This window comes from Echinops telfairi, unplaced genomic scaffold (assembly GCF_000313985.2).
Source record: "Echinops telfairi isolate 266 unplaced genomic scaffold, ASM31398v2 ScPeMD7_31;HRSCAF=116, whole genome shotgun sequence".
Classification (NCBI taxonomy): domain Eukaryota; kingdom Metazoa; phylum Chordata; class Mammalia; order Afrosoricida; family Tenrecidae; genus Echinops; species Echinops telfairi.
The window spans coordinates 41,200,304-41,206,965 of record NW_022103928.1 but is presented as its reverse complement, the minus strand read 5'-3'; positions in this window follow the sequence as shown (position 1 = coordinate 41,206,965).

The window sequence follows — 6,662 nt, the reverse complement described above, 5'->3', positions numbered from 1 at the left end:
GGGGGGGGGGGCACCACCTTGTAAACCAAGCTCCCTGAACTGTGTCCAAAAGCATTTCAGTCAACCTCCTGCTGAAAAAGCACTCTGCTTTACCTACCTTGGTGGTGCAGTGGTCACACATTGGGCGATTATCCAAAATGTCAGTAGTTTGAAACTACTAGTCACTCCTCTGGAGATCTATGCAGCTTTTTACTCTCATAAAGAGTTATAGCCTTAAAAAAAAAAAAAAAAAGAGTTATAGCCTCGGGAATGTCAGTAGTTTGAAACTACTAGTCACTCCTCTGGAGATCTATGCAGCTTTTTACTCTCATAAAGAGTTATAGCCTTAAAAAAAAAAAAAAAGAGTTATAGCCTCGGGAATCCACAGGGGCATTTCTACTCCACCCTCTGGGTCACCATGAGTCAGCATAGACTCGGTGGCAGTTAAGTTTTATTTTGCTTTTGTCACTCTATCTCCTTCTCTGTCGCCTGATTCTGCTGCTGCTGTTCCTCTGTCACTCCTCTGGTGTCAACGCTGTCTTCCCAGATCAAGGCGGTTCACTGTACAGGGATCTCATGGTCCAGAGAACATGCTCCACTCCTGGCTCTTGGTGGTTGTAAGATCCCCATATCCCCCTTCTGGGATAGCTCATTTTATATCCAGCAAGATGGCAATCAAAATCAGTCCTGTTAACAAGTATTCACACTGAGTCCTAACAGTATCTTTCCCCATCTTCTCTTACCCAGGCCCATCAGGAAAAGGTCATTTGGTGGGTGTTACAGAGACTATAGCTAGAAGAGTAACATTAAATATTTCTCTGTCTTTCAGGTTCAAGTGGTGGCACTTAATGAACAAGACAAAATGGCATGATTACTGGAATGAGCAGCAGAGGAAAAGCAATATGCAATTTTGACAGTGTAGTGGGGTCCTTTCTTAAGGGATCTGGCTTCCCCTTTCAAGTAGTGTGGGTCTGTAAATTGACTGAACTGTGAGGACTAATTAAGGGGCTATGACTATTCTGGCAATTCAAGTTAGATTGCTATCACTTACGCTATTATTCTTTCACGTGTACAGATTAAGTAAATATTTAGCTGAATTCCTCTGATCTACTTCACTGACAGGGAGACCCTGACTCACATAACCAAGACTATTAGCCAATAAAGTCAGCTTGCTTTGATTGCTACTTTTCCTCCAACCAACCTCCCCCTGTTATCGCTGGTCTTTTATGAGAGTGTTCATTAAGGGGAAAAAAATCACAATGTTCAGGAATTCCTGGATACTAACTGAACTGACACTAATTTCAGGAGATCCAAAACATCACTGTGGCCAACCTTACGGGCTATATGAACGCTCTAGTCCTATGTCACAGTTCAGGCTACAGGAATCTTGGTCACCTTTCCCTCCCACCAGGCGTTATGCTTGTCTATTCCATTGATGACATTATGCTAATTGGACTGAATGAGGAATAGATACCAATGAGTCTAGAATTATTGGTAAGAAATGTGTGAATAAGAGTTGTATGAGCCCCTAATAAAATGATTAAAAAAAAAAAAAAGAAATGTGTGAGAAGGGTGGTGGTGGTAGAAAATTAATTCATCAGAAATTCAGGGGCCTTCCATCTCAATGAAATTTCTAGGGTCCAGAAATATGGAATGGCGCTCTGGTGGAGCAGTGGTTATGAGATGGGCTGAGATCTGCATGGTTGGCAGTTTGGAACCCCAGTAGTCCCACGGGAGAAAGACTGGGCTTTCTACTCCCATAAACAGTTAGCCTCAGAAAACCAGAGGGGGTCACGATGAGTCAGCCTTGACTCCATGGCAGCAAGTTTGGTTTTCTTGGAGTAGTGTGGGACATGTGGAGGTATTTTTTCTAACGTGAAGGATCAGTTGTCGTATCTGGTCTCCTCTGCAAGTATGAAGGAAGCACAAGGCCTGGTGGGCCTCTTTGGATGCTGGAAGCTATAGTCCCTTATTTTCATGTGCTTCTCTGGCCCATTTACCAAGTGAGTGAAAAAAGCTGTTATTTTTGAGTGGAACCTAACACAATAAAAGGTTCTGTAACAGATTCAGGCTGCCATGCAAGGCACTTTGCCACTTACTCTGGATTTAAATTTGCCTTCCATGAATGTAATGCTTCTGTCCAAACTACCATCTATGGTCTCACAGAATGCCTTAACCACTGTCTTGGTGGCCCACACATTATCTCAGAGCAAGGGGCTTACTTCATAGCAAGTTAAATATGGCAACATTTAATTTGCTTACTTCACATCAAATTAAATATGCCAATGGCCAAATTAAATGTAGCAACAGTGTGCCAACCCTTGAAGGCAGTGTAACCACATGGAGCAACTCATGAACAGAGATGTCGACAGGGCTTGCCCCAATCAGAACCAAACTCACACACACACACACACACACACACACACACACACACACACGCCACCCATTAGAAATATGTTATAGTGTTATAGAGGATAACACTAAACCTACAGGATGGGGAGAGGGACTGGCCTGCCATGCCCATGCAGAAGCAAACCAAGAAAGAACAAGAGAGAGCAAGGGACAGGACCCCATACTGGCACATTAAGCCCTGGGGATGACATCACTGCATGGAGCTGCTAAGGGACAGAGAGGATTGTAGGGCAAACAACAGCTTAAGACATGATGTCTCCTTGCTGGAGCATACTGAGACAGAGGACAATACTGGGGACACACAGCAGGGAGTGGGTCCGGTCTGACCACCCCCACAGTGGGGCGAACCAAAAAGGGAACATAACAGATCAGCGACTGGAGCAACGCAAAGCCACACAACCCCTGAGGAGCCCCCAAAATAGACTTCAGGCTAGGAGAGGCAGTTCCCAGAGGACTGGTGGGGAGATAGTCATAAAGGTCAGTGGACAGATCTAGAATTATATATGCTTTTTGTTGTGTTTGCTTCTTTGCTGGTGGTCAGGGAGGAGGGGCTCTTTCTCACTCTCTTTTTTCTCATTTTATGCAATCTTTTTATTTCTTTTTGATTTGTTTCTGTTACTGTTGTTTTGCCTACCAATATAAGATAGCATGGGAAGCAAGCCTGAGGAGAAAGCAATGGGACTGATGATGTTAGAGGACTTGGGGGGAGGAGGAGGCAGGGGAAAGGAGCAGTGAGCAAACAACACCATAGACAGGGGAACAACTAGGGAATTAAAATCAATAATGAGGAGGACGTAGAGATCCTGGGGGTGTTGGAGCCACAGCAATCTAGCTGAGAGGAATTACTAAGAGGTGGAAGAAGGGTGAGCATGATGGTGGGGCAGGAGGAAGGTAAAAGGAAACAGCGGAAAGATCTAGGAAGCAAAGCTATGGATAGAGGTATAAACATAGGTGTGTACATATGTAAATACATTAATTCATAAAAATAGAGGTATTGGCATATGTACATATATTTATATGGCAACACATTGAGGAAGTGGACAGACGTTGGGCCTCTGTTCAAGCCTTCCCTCAACACAAGAACACTTTGTTCTAACAACCTGGCATTCTGTGACGCTCACCCTCCCAACACGACTGCTGAAGACAAAATGGGTGCACAAGCAAATGTGGCGAAGAAAGTTGATGGTGCCCGGTTATCAAAAGATATAGCGTCTTGGGTCTTAAAGGCTTGAAGTTAAACAAATGACCATCTAGCTCAGAAACAACAAAGTCTACATGGAAGAAGCACACCAGCCTGTATGATCATGAGGTGTTGACAGAATCAGGTAACAGGCACCAGAAGACCCAAAACAAAACAAAAAAACAGTGCTGCAAATGAGGGAGGTGGAGCAGAGACCCCAAATCCATCTATAGACAGTAGGGATCCCCTCACAGAAGGTTGACAAGAAAGGGACAAGTCAACCAGGGCACAGCATAGCACCAATGAAACACACAACATTCCTCTGGTTCTTTGAGGCTTCCTCACCGCCCACTATCATGACGCCAGTCCTGCCTTTCAGTTCAGATAAGAGCTCATGGCACACAGAATCCAGGTCAGATAAACCCCTCAGGAGCAGAAATGGTAGTATTGATACTAAGAGGGTAGGCAAAGGTGGAGGGGGGAGAGAAGGAAGGGGCAACCGAATGTAACCATTGACTCATAACACCCTCCGCCCCCCCAGGGTGAGAACAACAGAAACGTGGGTGGGGAGACAGCAGTTAGTGTAAGATATGAAAACAATAATAATTTATAATTTATCAAAGGCTCATGAGGGGGGAGGGGGGAGGGAAGGAAAAAAGAGGAGCTGGTGTCAAGGGCTCAAATAGAAAGTAAATGTTTAGAAAGTGATGATGGCAATATATGTAAAAATAAGCTTGATACAATTGATGTATGGAATGCTATAAGAACTGTATGAACCCCCAGTAAAATGATTTTTTTAAGTGACAGGCTCAGAAACCCACACGAGCAATTGTATCCTGTTCTATAGATCTCTATAAGTCGGAATTGAAAAAAAAATGTTTATGGTTTAGCCTCAATCCAAAACTGTGTCAGCATATTGCTCACCTATAACGTCTCTTTCCTCTGGGTTAGCCACTTTCTTTTATATTTTTTTCAGTTTTATTCGCACTTCACCATTATGTCATACAATTCAATAATTGAATCCTATCAAGAAGAATTGTACAATTATCACCACATTCAATTTTAGAACATTTCTTCTTCCTTGTACTCACTGCTATTCATGTAATTTTTTTAAATTATGGCAAAAAATATTCAAAATATTCTCCAATTCAACAACTTCTACGTGTATGATTCAGTGTCATTGATTATACTCTTCATGTTGCACATTATTGACATCCTTTTCCCAACTATTCCACCACCATTAACATAAATCCAATGCCCCCTAAGCAAGGACTCTTCCTCCTTCACACAGGGTAACCATTGATCAACTTCAATTTCCTTCTTTTTCTTTTTTCCCAGTAGTTTTCTTGATATAGTGTTCATATATCATACACTTCCACAGTTAAATAGCTTTTAAAAAGAGTTGTATATATCATCATAATCATTCTAATGCTCACTTTCCCGTCCCGCATTCCTTGTTTGCTCCCCAAATCCCCTCAATCCCCTCCATTCCCCCACATCCCTGACAAAACCTTGCATCAGTTTTTGTCTCTATGCATCCACTCCTTCTGTGCCTCACAGACTGGGAGACCCAACAGAAATAAAACAAAACAAACACAAATGACAAGAAAAAAAGAATAAGATTTTTAAAAAGGCTACCAACAATATTTTAAAAGCTGAAGAAGAAATTTTTGTCATGGAACAAGTGAGAAATACCTAAGCCTAGAGCAAATTCAGGTTGGGTCAAGAGAGAGGTCAACTGACCAAGTATCCTATTATACCGTGGTTCAACCCATTTAATCAAGTTTACAATCATCTCTGTCTGCTAGCAAAGCTGTTGAAATCCCTTCCCTATGGCTAGAGGGGATCCGCCAGAGGTTTAATCTGACTAGATCCTCTGGAAATGCACTTTGGGCTCCCACTGTCCTTACTATAGTTTTCTCCAAATGGCGTGTTCACAGTTCAAGCTGTGATACTTTTCCCTTCATCATATTTGGATTTTGTTATCATCAGTTTTGGATCACACAGGCTGGTGTGCTTCCATGTGGATTTAGTTGATGCCTCACTTAGATGGCTGCTTGTTTGACTACAAGCCTTGAAGACCTCAGGCACAACTCTAATTGATAGCCATGCACCATCTGCTCTCTTCACCACACTTTGCTGTAGCACCCTTATCTTCACAATCTCTTTATGAAGGCGAGGACGGAGCAGGGCTGTGTCATAAGAACCAACTGTTCTTGGATTGGGCCTAGAATGACGTGAGAGCCCAGAATCCATCTGCTTGTCCACAGGCTATGAACAACTGTGGTTTACTTTGTTGGTTCTATGATGACAGCAAGAACAACAACAAAAACAAAACTAACAGACAAAAGGCAGAAAAAGGTTAGCTACCTTCTAGCAAGCAACGCTTAATGCTATTTCTATTCCGTACTTATATTCTTGCTGATCACTCACCTCAGAGTGCCCTCCTTACCCACCCACCTGTAGAATCCCACCTCTTTTCTTCAGGATTTTTCTCAACACTACTTCTTTTATAAATTCTTTCTTCGATGATAATTGTATTGAAAACCTGAATAGTGTGCTTCTTCTCAGACTAAAGGAACCTTCAAGGGCTTCTTGAATGTCCTTTGCCACTTGGTCATGTACAGACATATTTTGACAAGAGACAGCTATGTTTCACAAAACAGAAGGATCTATTTGAAGTCTGCCAACCAGTAACAGAGCCTATGAATAAGTCAAAGGGCAGGTGGTTAGCTAAATCGTTCCATTTCATTGTTGCTTACATGGGAATGTCTCTCTAAATAGCATTCTGTTATTCAAAGTGAAGTCAAGCCTTCCGTTTTCCATCTGTCTCTGATGAGCTAGCTCTCCATGACAACAGTGTGACTCCTAACACAGCAGCAGCAACAACAAGACTCTGGGCCACCAAGCTGATGGCGACGCATAGCAACCCTACAGAACAGGGGAGAACTATTCCTGTGAGTTTCCAGACTGCTTCTGGGAGCAGAAAGCTCGGTCTTTCTCCCAAAGAGCAGCCGGTGGTTTTGGACTGCTGACCTTGCAGATCAGAGCCCAGCACGCAGCCACTCTATCACCAGGGCCCCTGGTGTGA